Source organism: Polyergus mexicanus, unplaced genomic scaffold, assembly GCF_030449975.1.
Source record: "Polyergus mexicanus isolate NDT 795.1 unplaced genomic scaffold, iyPolMexi1.0 SCAF_5, whole genome shotgun sequence".
Taxonomy (NCBI): domain Eukaryota; kingdom Metazoa; phylum Arthropoda; class Insecta; order Hymenoptera; family Formicidae; genus Polyergus; species Polyergus mexicanus.
This window is the reverse complement of record NW_027223325.1, coordinates 1,888,207-1,902,472: the sequence shown is the minus strand read 5'-3', so window position 1 is coordinate 1,902,472 and position 14,266 is coordinate 1,888,207. Positions and strand designations below refer to the sequence as shown.

General features: G+C 37.8%; 1 protein-coding gene and 1 long non-coding RNA gene across 4 annotated transcripts in view; one reads left to right on the top strand and one right to left on the bottom strand.

Annotated features, from left to right (window-relative positions):
* Positions 1 to 14,266, top strand: part of LOC138933533 (uncharacterized) — a 314,831-nt gene that overhangs the window by 17,441 nt on the left and 283,124 nt on the right. For both annotated transcript variants that reach the window (XR_011446979.1, XR_011446980.1), the window contains one exon: positions 13,691 to 13,729. This is a non-coding gene — a long non-coding RNA (uncharacterized lncRNA). The remainder of the gene's footprint in view (positions 1 to 13,690; positions 13,730 to 14,266) is intronic.
* The window catches only part of Cut (homeobox protein, cut), a 138,322-nt gene that overhangs the window by 86,880 nt on the left and 37,176 nt on the right, over positions 1 to 14,266 (bottom strand). The gene's annotated exons all lie outside the window — the stretch shown is intronic.

Below are 14,266 nucleotides of genomic sequence, written 5' to 3'. Positions count from 1 at the left end.
AAACCCCTTTCACCGTGCCGACGGCGGGTATTAATTCATTTAGATATTATTTTGCGAGGCAGGCATTAACATTCTCAATCAGATTAATTAAATTATTTTTCTCGTCCGCACAGTGTCTATCTCGGCTTCCGCGCCCTCTCGTTACGTTCTTCTCGTTGTGTCGGATGCGTCGCGACGCGGTGATGCGTGCACGTATGTATGCGGCTACGTGCACGCGCGCGCGTTATTTCATGGCAATTGATTACGACGCTTTTAATGTGCGACCAGAATTCGACGAAGATATTCCGAGAGTACGTAGCTCAATGTATGGATGCGTTCGAGTGAAAAGGCGGTTTTCCAGGCATGACGCGGTTGTGGACGATACGGTACGTTTAAGAACACGCCACTTAGAAAGAAGGCAGTAATCTAGCTTGTTATGATAAAGGATTCGATATGGCAGGAGTTACAATGTCAATCGAATTTTATAAATGCACGAATAAGTTTTCGTAATGGCGTTCAATATACCACAAAAGTCAATTGCATACAGTCGATAATTTAATTAATATAATATTCATAAGTCGGTTATAAATTTTATTTCGTTAATTATTTACACTGATTCTTTTTTTTCCGAGTTATTTCGTGATTTCGACACGATAAAAATACACGCCATCAAATATATGATTCACGAAGGTTTAGATCTCTCTCTATCTCTCTCTCTCTCTTCGAAAGAATATTCTTCGTTGTGATTATTCGAAAATTTTACCCCAGAGAAATATTCCAGAGCCGCGGACCGTATCACCCGGACTTCGTTTTAAGGTTTCATTATAATTCCAGTGGTAGATAGAATTAATCGTAATCACCTGGATTCGTATGCGTGAGCCTGAAACGAGCTTGATATGCCGCTGAAGGTACACTGAAAACGAATCCAAGTTAGCACGGAGGATAAGAGGGAATGCAGGCGCGGGATGGCCGGGAATCCCGAGGTGGATCCCCGACGATGTGCGAGGGTAGGTAGGTAGGTAGGTAGGTAGGTAGGTACGTAGGAAATCCGTAGAGTGTGAGGGAACAGCGCTGGACGACGGGAAGCGAGGTAAGAGGGAGGACGGCTTGCGGGGCGGCTCGCCCGATGAGAACGGGAAGGAAGAAGGGGTTAATGCAAAGGTCCAGGATAATTACCCACATGGCTGGCAATGCGTATTTCACTTTGATCAAGTCTGTGTTTTTCTTCGCTCGCCTATCAGACCTCCTGCCGAGCCGATCCCACACCTCTTCCCTCATCCCGACTCATCCTTCCGCTTTCTTCTTTCCCTTTGCCCTTACATCATCGCGGGGTTTGATGGGTAGGTAACCGGCTTTTGTCTTTTCTCTCCGGGACGTTTTAATTATTTTAAACTCTGACCCGCGAGCGTCTAATTTGTGATGTACCTTGCCGCGGCAAGGAAGCCACCCTTACCGTATACACGTGTATCGTTGAGGATATCTGTTAGTTGAAAGTTTGCAAATACGTACGAAAGTATGTGCAAGAATTCGAACTAGTACTATTAGTTTGGTCCTTTTAATATTAGCAACGAGGAAATTATCTTTGCTATTATGTTTCACGTTCGCGTAGAATAGCTTTAAATTATTATTGGAGATTTATTATTATTAAACCTGCCATTCAATTCCATTTATAACGAATGACACACTGAATAATTGTCATACGCTATTTGAAGAAGTCTTGACGAATCGGATATTGAGAGTTATAAGACGACGATTAATCTCATTTATAGAATGCGAGAATCGCCAAAAACGGGTCCTCCATCTCATCGAAAATACATTTTGCATCGAAATTAATTAAACTTGTTTCTTTCGAACACGGTCGACGGATGAGCGATGAATACCTAATTTATTAAGTCGACGATGGAAGCCCGCTAATGATCTGCAGGATCCAATTATTAGACTCGTTATCATTACTATTATTAACGAAAGATAAAGGAAAGCCAACGCCGTACCGGTGGCAGAAGTACCCGAAGAATACGGGGCCGCGATAATTAATGCATCGCCATATAATAAATATCGAGTGCAGGTCCCATTTCGCGTCACGGCGTTCCATTAAATTGAATTCAGTATCGTCAGCTTGCGCCACTCAATACCAATATGCTTACCGCACCTCCTCTCCTCTCCTCTCCTCTCCTCCTCTCCTCCTCTCCTCCATTTCCTCTTCCCCCTTTCCTTTCCCTCCCCTGATTTTGCCGTTCCGCAACCCCTCTTTCTAAGCGTCCTTAAAGCTTAAAGCGACAAACAAGCCCGATGGCGCCAATCAAGGTTTAGCATCGAGCAAAGATAAGTTGATTTATAATCAGAGCAGACGATGCGTATGCTTCTGAAGATAATTGTTATTTTGTATTATTATTGATGCTGAATACACATTACAGACTCAAAAACAGCAAGCAACTGTCCTGTATGATATGCTAAATAGCTATTTAATTGTTAAACTGCCTGACAAAACATCGTGTACACACCCACATACAACAGTGGCAATTTTATTTTATATAGACATTATTATAATTTCAGAGTAATTACATAGTGAAAAGCAATATTTTATTAATATTATTATAAATACTGTTTTTAAATAATTATTCCGTCTGACAGAAATCATACAGCAGTAATCAATTCTGCTTTTCAATTGCCATTATGCTTAATGATAATTACTTATTATTGTTAGAATAATTGCAATCGATTATTACAACTAATAATAATGAGAAAGATAATGCAATATTAATTTGTAATGGAAATTTAGTACACATCGACTACCGCGTTTACTTATTGTTACAAACATAATCAAATCATCATGTAACTATTAAATTATGTGATAAGTACTATTTCAACAAGGATATGAGAGAATGATCAATTATGTATTAATATATACGATAAGAAATGATAAAAAAGTTTTTCAGATATTAATTATTAATCAAACAATTATGATAATTTATTAAAAGCATTAAACATTAGTTATTTATGGGGCTTCTCGATTATTTCTAATCGTACGTATAGCATATCGAATGGACGTACAATTCTATTCAAAAGCCTTCGTATTTACAGCCGCGGTGTCGGCGCGGAATACATTTTTTCTCAATCAGCGATTTTTTCTCAAAGCGACCGAGGAATGCAAAAAGAATGAAAGTGTACGAGACAGTTTGGGCAGTTATCCGATCATTTCGCCCCGAAGAGACAGCCGCTTTCTCTTCGCCGCATTTATACCGCGGATTGCATCGACAAAAGGGGATATCCCGGTGTACTCCGTGTAGAGACCCCACCGTGGTGAAATAATAAAAAAAAAGAAAAAAAGAAAAGGAGAAAATGCTATATGCCAAGGGGAGGAAGAAACGTCTCTCTCAAAGCGTGCCTTGTTCACGAATAATGGCACGCACTCATTGTTCTAATTATTCGTGCATACGATTAACGCCGCTGTCTGCCGAACCCCGCCGGACGTGGGACATGTGTGACAAATATGCGCGCACGCCCGCGCCACCGACGCTTGTGCGTATACGCATATATCGATATATGCGTGTGCGTGCGCGTGTAAAGAAACGGACGAAAAAACAAATCGCGTCAAGGAACGGCGCTAGTCGGACGTGTAGAGAAAAGAAGAAACGACCAACGCGCGCTATATGGTCCTACACGTACATCTATAAATATACATACACACCCACATACGAGCGGGAAGTTTCAGAGCGCGCGTGCGTGCACGACGAACGTGCATTGCGCGGATACAAAGCGTGTCAGCCGGATACAATGCCCGCCATCTGACGCTCAATTAACGAGTTAATGCGGTACCGTTGATAATTAAACAAATACGCATGTTTTCTTGTTTTTTTTTTGTTTTTTTTTCCCTCCCCCAATCATCGCCCGTCCCTACCGCAAAGCATACGTACATAGACTATTCTGTATGCGTGTGCGCGCCGCGTTCGATCTTCTACTTTTACCACGTCACGTTTTCTCTGTCTCTCTCCTTCATTCTGTCCTTCTGTCTCAATCACTCCCACGAGTTCCCGTTTCGTGTCTCACGCTATAATCCAATGGTTTCTGACCTCCATCCTCCTTGCTTGCCCTTTAATCGCGAATCCATCTTTCCTTCGTGGGTTTTTTCTGCTCTTATTTTTCTTTTATTTCCCTTACTTTCACGCGCGCGCGCGCGCTGACCTATCGTCGCAAATAATGTGCGTACGTATTGTACCGGTCGACCGATTATTATATTATCCCCGGCCGGAAGCGGATGTGTGAACCGTATGTGGGCAGGGGGAGAGGGGATAATGAGCGCGGCGTTCCTTCTCTCGTATTGGAACGAGGATCGAAAATGGTCGTGAAAAGTTTGCGAGGAGCGAGGAGGGACAGAACGGAGGGAGTTGTCCTCGTTCCCGACATAATGCGAAGTCGAGGAATGCGATCGTTAGGGGTAGATTGTGTTTGAAATTCTGTTTGTCTGATTTCAATTAGCAGCGAAGTTCTTAAGTTTCGCATTGCACGATATGAGATTAACAAGATGCTCTGCTTGAACAATGCGTAAAACGATTAATACGGATCGCTTGAATGTATATATTTTATCGTTTAACATTTAAAAAATATGTATAAATACTGTAATTGATAAAAAAGAAATATGTACATATTTTTCTTATTTTTCTATCAAAATCAATCTTTTCGTCTTTTTATCATTTCGTCGCTAATAAACAATCTTTTATTTATAACATATGACTGCCAATTCGGTAAAAATAATCCTAAAATTTTTTTCCCCTTTTAATTTTGAGTTTTTGATTATTTTAATTTTAATTGAAAAATTTATTGTCGAGGTAAAAATATTTTATGTCGAGTAACGATTCTTTTCTCTCTCTCTTCGCTACATACGTGATTTAATTCTATAATAAAAGAGAGAACATTAAAAGATGTGCATCGTATTTTATGCCTTTGATGAGTAGAATTGAGTCGCAATAGAAGTACGTAGTACGTATATATGTATAGAGAGCATAGGGACCGTACAAATACCGTCGATACCACACTTCCGGTAGCCGGTAGTGGTCGCACCGCTGAGAACAATTCTAGTCGATAGTGGTATCGAAACTGATAAGCCAACCCGATACGATATGGTCCATGAGAAAGACAAAACACATAGCCTTTGACGAAGGCGCGGCGCGTATTATGATTAAAAATGTTTTTATTCCTCGGTAAAGCATTCGACACCTTCGATCTCGACTTTACAATCTCGAAGCCGCTGCGATAAAAATCGAAATCAATCTCCGATTGTTACTCCTTCGTTATTGACAAAATATCAGATAACGCTACATCCGTAATGCACATTCATTAATGTACAAAAGTTACAAAATGCTAAATTAATTTGACTAATTTGATTTAAATTGCAGTAACTATTCGTGTATACTTATTTGTATTTACTTCTCTTCGTATTATATCATTCATTTTACTATATGATTACTAAAACACATTAAACAATGCATATAAATATTCGTTAAAAGATATCAATAAAAATAAAATTAGGATTCAAATCTATTTTTACACCGACATCTATTTTAACATAGATTGATATCTAGCATTAACTACGATATATATATATATTGTAAATTATTCATGAAGCTCAATTGCATCAAAAGTTACGAAAGATCGATATGAAATTAATCTCATATCGAATGATTCCGCGATCGAACGATCGCTTCTTCAATTCGCAGAATATACACACACTCCGGTGTTCCGGCGTGGGTGGTGGCACCCTAAGATCTTTATCTAATGAGCATAGTGACACTTAAACACTACGAAATCAACATCAAACAACATGCCAGTCGATCTTCTCTCTGTAAACATGCTCAAGTATTGTATTCGCATGCGTTGCATAAGCGTGTAACTGACAAGGAAGACATTAATAAGGGTAGGAGGGACTCGACGGTAGTGATTGTCCAAAGGTGACTTATGAAAAACGATACTTGTATGAGAGAGAGAGAAAAGAGTTCGTAAAACGATTTGGTGGCTTCGGTTTCAAACAAACATCGATTTTATCTTATCACTCAACGTACTTTTCAATTAATTCAAGACAGTTTTACAATTTTTCAAATAATCATATTTATTGAAACCATAAAAATATAGAAAAGTATAATTTTCTCACAATTATTCTATAGTAATTTATGAATATAATCAATAGTTGAATTTAATATTAGAAAATATGATTTTTATATGTCTGCTTATAATAATTATTATTATATTTTTGATGAGAAACTGAAATTTAAATTTAAATGCGATTAAATGTATGCTTGTATAAAAATGTAAATTTAACAATGTCATAATTAACGTTACAGATTACAGTTCATGTAACTAATATGCACGCTTCTTCACGGAATTACAAACTCGTCCCGAATTCGCGCGGCCACAAACGTGGCAACCGAAGATATTGCGAGATAAGCGTTTTGCAATTAGCGGGATATGCTGCAGCTGCACTCGGGAAAGAAGCGCAACGTTTCCTTAATAAAACGAATTTTGTGCCGGTTGCCTAATGCACCACTGACGACAGAGTAACGCCGTGCAATGTGTAATAATAGCTCTTACCGTGTTGGCAAATAACGTTTAGCGAGATAATTAATATCGTCCTATTTGGCATAATATTAGGCGTACAAAAACGTAGGATAGATAACTATAATTTCGATTATTACATCGACAGCGAAGCGCAGCGAGAAAAAGATTAAAACTAAAAGAAACTGAGAGTATATTTTTGAGAGATTTCTGATATATATGTGTGAAGTTATTTTACAAAAAAATTATCATGAATCATTTTCTTTATACTATATACAATATTAAGAATCCCGCTTGGGTGAATATGCATACCATACAAGCGTGAATTACTTTTACGTCATAATTTTTTTTTCGCGAGATTCTAACGAACAAAAGCATTTAAAATTTTTCGTCACATATTTTTACAGTCCAGTTTAATGATTGTTTTAAAAACTATTTCAAACTACAGAAAATATCGTCGATCATCAAACGAATATTCCCGCAAAGAACGAAAATTATCGAGGTGCAAGAAGAGTAGTTAGGATGAGGGAGCTAGAATGAGAGAGAGAAAGAAAAAAAGAGGGAGAGAGAAAGAGAGAGTAAAAAAAAAACAGAAAAATCGGAGAAAAACGCGAAAGAGAAAGAGGATGAAAACCGCTGACGGCGTCAGGTGCAACGCTGACCTCGACACGTCGCCTGTCAAATCTCTATTTACCGAGCGACCAAAATGACCAAACGAACGGCCCGATTCCGACGGCCGACAGCCAATCATACGCCGTCCGGGCTTCGACGTTTTTCGTTCCCGGATTTATTCGCCGACGTAACATTTCCACCGTGGATGCAAATCGAGAAAAATCCCGCCCCCGGAAGCGTGCCGGCCCGCAACGCGACGAATTTTGCGCAGCCGTTAAACCGGGACGACGAATTATATGCGAAACATGGAGATTCGCGTCACGAAAATATTAGGATTTTTATTCAACTCCCGCCGACCGTGCTTGACGATTAACTTCGTTGTTATTATCGGCTTTTCGCAGAACGTTAATCGCGTAAATCAAAATGAGAAAAACGCGAATGACAGCACACGTTGCACTTGTAATCTCTATTTCTTTGAATCATTCAGTTAATGCATTGATATTTGCAAATTTACTCGCAAAAAAGATTATTCGGCGATTAATTAAATCATAAATTAAACACTTTTTTTTAAACCAATATGTATTATATAAAATTTTACCCTTTATTTTTTATATGTAATCATAATCTCACTATAATTATTTTTATCTGAATATTGGAAAATATTGACTCAAATTTTTTCAACAATTTCCTTCAAGATCTTTGCTCCCGTATGACTTTGTAGATGTAAAGCTTCCCTCCAAAAATATAATTCAATTTCCGAATCACTGCCGTATTTTCTTGAGCGCGATCGTTGAACGGCATTCGAATTTCGAGAATCGAAAGGCGAACGATCTGCATGGTTTAGCGGGCAAAGTATCTGCCAGACTCTCTCACAGAGGCCTAAAGAAAGGTCGGCACGAAACATCTGTTTGACATCCCTGTTTGTCAAGGCGTGACTCGGCACTTGCGGCGTTCTCATACAAAAGCGATCTACAGCGCTTGACGAGCGATCCTTTCGTTTTCTCGGTAGTCGATGATGCTACGTATGATCAATCTATAAACTCTAACCATTCGTCTGCAATTGCGCGTGAAAATCGTAAACAAAAGTTATCGGTCCGTCCCGAAGGGTGGAAGAGCGTGTCTGCAGGCAGATGGTAAAAAACGCTAACTTGGAGATTGCAACTTCGTGAATCGTTAAAAACTCGATCATTTCAAGGGAACTTCCTATATATGTGTTGTAGATATATAACCTCGTTAAGAGATTTCCATTTATCGTAATCAACTTATATCAACTATGTTAAGGATAATTAAAAATTAAATTGTTAATTTATTTAATAAACGCAAAGTAAATTTTGAGATCCGTTATAATAGATACTTTTCAATTATATTCATTTTCTCAAAACTATTATGTCAGTATAAAAATTCCAAGTTTCTAATAATATCAAAGAAACGTCGTGAATTTCATTCTTGTATTAATAGAGGAGATGGATGAGAAGGGAATGCCGTAGAATGGAAGGTAATAGAAGGGTTAAAAGGTAAACTTGGCTTGTAGGGCATCTAGCCTAACTATTGTGACACGACGCGAGCGTGCCTTTGTACTACGATAACGACGAGGTGGAACTTCCATCGCGGCGCACGTGGATCACTTGTTGCTGGGATATACGTTAATCCTATGTAGAATCATGAGCTATCATTTCAAGCTATCGAGCAAATTTCTCTCATGATTCGCTCTGTAAACTATTCGAAAATTGCAACATTTTTTGACAGATAAAAATATAGCTATTTGACTTTTTAAAGTTACTACATTAATATTTCAAAGTTTAAATTATTTATATCATTCTCTTTCTGTGACAAGTTATTAATCTATATAAATTTAAATGTTGAGCAAGATTTACACAATTATTAAATCGATCTTTAAATTATTAAATATACATATAGAGGTGTTATGTAATTAAAATTGATATGGGGAAACCGATAATGACGCTTCAAGTTAAAGGAAACTCCATTACAACTTTCGAGACTTGCTGCATAAATAATCTAATAGGCATCTGTCGCGCTGCGAAGAGTATTTCGAAATCGACAACGAGTAAAACGAAGACTGGGAGAGACTCGCGCGACGCACATGGTCCCAATCTCGGCGAAGATAACCGCCAGAAAAATCAAAGGGTGGGGGGGGGGAGGGGTAACAGACATCTCCGAAAATTGGATTCTCGTATTTTTCGGATTGCACCGTCTCGAGAGACGCGCGAGATGCAGCTGAGACGCGTATCGACTGCACGTGTTTCTCTCGAATCCGATCGTCGTCTGAAGCCATTTCCTCTCCGTCCACCCCAACGGGAGCTTCTGCTTTTTCTCTTTTTCTTTTCTTTTTTTTTTTATATGTATATATACGCGGCGCTTCTTCTCGTCGAAGCCCAAGGGGAGAGAGTAGTCGAAGAGTCCCCCCTCGCGTCTAAAAATATTTTTATGGAGCCCCCGCTGCGATCCCAGGCGAGTGTCACGGCTGCGCCTAGCTTCTGTTTTGATGTCCTCAGCGTGCTGTATCGGCTCACCCCCGAATGGGACCGCGATTGTAAACCGGACGGAAGTCCCCGGCTATTAGTGACAAAATATGTGTAATATTTCCGGCGTATCTCGCGCATGTCGATACCATGTTCGTTAAAACGTACGGAATCATTTTCACGTCACATGTCTACGCGCGATCGACACGGATTATAAAAATACAATTTGATAGAATTGACAAAATTGGCAGTAACGATTTTTTTTACAAGAAAAAATATGGAATAATCAATTACAAGTAATGTAATAGCGTGATAGATACTTCCGTTGTCATTTCGATCTATTAATTTTGATATACGAGTGCTTGTATTTCATCACAATAATTTGATATAAATTACAAATTAAACTGTTTTCCGTATTAATTTAGCTCATTTTACAATTCGTTATTTATTATTGTAATATATAATTGTAATATATATATAATGAAATGTTGCATATATATATATATTATAATAATATCGGATATTGTACATATTTCTAACTAAATTTCAAAATATGTTTGTTGCTCGCAAATCATTTACATATATTTCCTAAAAGATTAGTGGCTCCAATAATTTCCATCATTCAAGCCGATGTCTTTTCGAGCTAACGATAGCGTCTCAGTTCTCGTATTCGTCGATATCGCTGGATCAATTACGATCTTGTCGAAATTAATCTTATTCGATATCACAAAATATGTTGCCATAATAAAACTATCATTCTTACTACAATACATCTATCGAAATGCTCAACAATGATAACGCGAAAATATCACTTCGTCATTTTGATATACAGTATAAATAAACATTTCGAATTTTTTTATTCTATCTCTTTCCTCCCCCTTTTTTACTGTATGTGTTTGTAATTATTATTATTATTATTTTAAATAGTGTTGAAAAGAATGAGCGCGTTCTTTTTCTTTTTTTAGCACAATATTAATATCTCCATACATTTCGATATCGATATCAATCAGGGATAATTTGTTTCGATATAATAATCTTATGTAAATGCTATGTAATATAGTGCACGCGTAGTGCAATACGGTCAATACATTCTCGGCGGTTCTTGGGCGCGCATCCGTGCGCGAATATAAAACGTTCGTGTACCGAGAGATAAACGTATCGAGATAAAACCCTACAATATCATTGGTCGGAGGTCTCCCGGCGCTTCTACCTCGTCGGCACCTTCCTATCCGCGTGCGCCGGCCGCACACTTATGTATCGGCATCCGTGGGTACCCCACGTAAGTATCGCAAGGTTTGATGCGTACAAGATAAGTATACATCATATGGAAAAAAGTGTATAGATAGAAAAGAATATGGCACGTGTATGCACGTGTCTCAATAATCGTTCATCGGAAATTAAAGATGTTCTTATGATCTATATGATCCGAGAATATTGTATATAATTTCAAACATCCTAATAATTAAAACACCGCGTCAAATGTCTCATCCAATGTTCAATGTGCATAGAAGATAAGAAAGGTTACTCACACGTGAATACACCGTCATAATGTAGAAGAGAAACACGTTAGAACGAGATAGAGACAATCTCGATGATATAGCAGCGGATATAGCTCGCGACGTTGCAGCTGCATCCCTCTTCCTCCGCGCCACATCTATCTATAACCCTGCCTCCCTCCCCTCTTCCTTCCCACTCTTCTCTTTCTTCTTCAGACGCGCCGCACGAAGTTAAAGTGTTCCAGGTGTGTGTTGGTGAAGGACTCGGATCCGCGGTCCTGAGTTCGATGCCACGGCACACACCGAGAGAGGAGAGGGAACATTATAGCAAGACGAAGAGGGCTGCAGTGTGATGCAGGGAGGAAGGGAAGGGGGAGCATGGCGAGCAAACGGGAAAGAGCGAGAGAATGAGTATCACGGGTACCGCCCCCTTTTTTAAACCACGCCTACTCTCGATATAATATTATATCCATCTCCACCACCTCCTGTGTATGTAGTGTCGCCGTCTCTCTTTCTCACAGCCGCCGACTGTATACGCGCATCGATAGATACGTTTATGTAGGACGCGCACACACGGAGAGAGCGTACACACGATACAATGCGCGTATTTGTCACGATAGTTCTCGCGCGCCAATCCCCTCTCTTTATCATCGTTTGTAGCCTTCTTCCTCTAACACTGAATCGTATTCTAACTCCGGCAGTTTCCCCCTCGATATAATAGTTGACCCCTCTCAATTCGCGCGGCCACTCTTCGTCGAGCGTCTTTTCTCTGACAGCACCGATCATATCCGCAGTGTCCCGCATTTAACGACGCATTTTCCGATCTAATCGATGCGAAGACGATTATTCGATATCCAAAAAACATTTTTGATCTCTGATTTTTCTAACGGATATACGGTGTAATTTATAATACTATATTGTTTTGTAAAAAATGTAACAACTTTTCTAAAGTACTTAATTAATGGTAAAATAATCCATATTTTAAATATGACACAATATAGTTTTTTTATTTTAAACATCACCTATTTGTTTTTTATAATTCTATTAGTATTTATATATTCCAGGATTAAGATAAAAATAATATCTCATTTCTTGATTACTTCGCGCTGTCATCCGAAGCTTCCTCGGGCCTTTTTCTCTTATTATTCTTTAGGCTCCTTTATGATACTTGTTCGCGAAAAACAGTTAATTACAATAATAAATACGACGATTACGCAGTATTTTATAGAGCATTTCCGATTAATCGTGCACAATACGCACTTTATTTTATGCGACGCGAGATCGCCAAAAAATCACGTTACACGAAGCTACGATACGCACACACTGAAAGATCATGCGATCACATGTTATCTTTCTTGTTAAGAAATCGTACATACATATATGGTACATTTCACATATATGCTTAGTTAAGGCGTGATAATCGCGGGAATTGATAAATTGATAATAATTGATAAAAAATAAGGAATGCGATCGGATTTGATATATATTTCCCAGTACTTATACCAAGATTTTATTTCTTTCGAGAGATAATATATGCATATCCCGATCATAGACGTATAAGATTATAGACCGCGTGTCTCTATATTTTCCTTAGTCAGACCGCGTCAAAAAAGATAAAGAGATAGTTGCTGTACGATCATTAATTTATCTTTTTCTACGACGCGTGCTACAAAGCATGCTATCTCTGTCTAATATTTGACGACTCCTTAACACTCGGTCTAGATGACCATGTTTATGATTCTGTCTCCTGTCATATAGAGTGACGACCTTGCGTCGTTACCCCACCCGACTCTCACCGTACCGTACGAATGAAAACAAGACGACGAGTATTAGAAGATATCAACCGTCACAGTTTTCTACAATTATATACTATAATTAATAGATAGTCAATCCGTGCGATCAATCAACATCGTCATAAAATGCGTGCGTATACGTATTATCCGTTAGCAATATAGAGGTAGGGTAAATTCAGGAATGCTTTATAAAGCACTGCGCGATCGTCGTATTTTCGTGATTAACGCGCACTATCGTAATTAAGTACGTTTTCGCGGGTGAGTGCCATAAGGGAGCAGCAAAGAATAAACAAGAGAAGATGAGGAGGAGGCATCGGGAGACGGCGGAGCAATCATATAGTGAGCGATTATTATAATTTTATTAATTTTATTAATCGCTCGCTTATCATTGTAATATGATGTATAAAAAATATACTAGGTTTTATATATTTTTTGAAATACTTAAAATATTTAATAAAATGTTTATAAATTATAATAATTTTATATTGATATTTATATAAAATGTTTTAGCTGTTATGTAAATGTATATAATATATGTTATATGTTTAAAGTTTTTATAATTTATTATTTATATAAAAATTAAATTTCTGTTTATCATATTTTATATACAAGAGCTTATAATTAAAATAAATTTTTTCGGAAATTTTGTAATTTCTTTTATTAAATATTTGTTCAAAAGGATGAATAAGAAATTAATTGTGCGCAATAATTATTTTTTAAAATATTAATTACTTTCATTGCTTAATTATGTTCATTGTTTTATATATGTATTTGTATTTTACAGATCAACGTTGTGTTCTCCACTGCTGCGCATCGTGTGTCGGTGAGAGTTAAATGATTTTTTTATCTAAAATTTAAAAAATCAAATTGTTCAGACGAATAATCTCAGGTGACATGTTGCACTTACGTGGCAAAAATGATCGAGGCATTACAAACACCTATACTTATGTCTTAAATGATAACTTAGGATAATTAAACCCAATTAAAGCGAAGCTAAGCACGTTTTACCTTGAACAAGAGACAGCATACTATTGATTCTAAGATTATGTCTACTTGTCTAGCCATCAATTTACTAATTCATATTCAATCGTTCAAGACATTAGCTGGTTGTACGTGGCGATAATTGTAATCTTTTTTTTTTTTTTTTCGGAAAAGTAATAATTGAAAAAATTGTAAATCAATATCTATTTTTTTCTCTTTAACCATGACTTTTTTAAATATTGCGTTTCCGGACCCAAATCGTTCTTCCGCGAGTCTTTCCATCGTAGAACAATACTTTGGAGGAACATTCGGGCGAGAAGGAAAGTGCCGTTCCTCAAAAAGACTCGTAAATCATACGACTGCAATCGATACTTGCCTT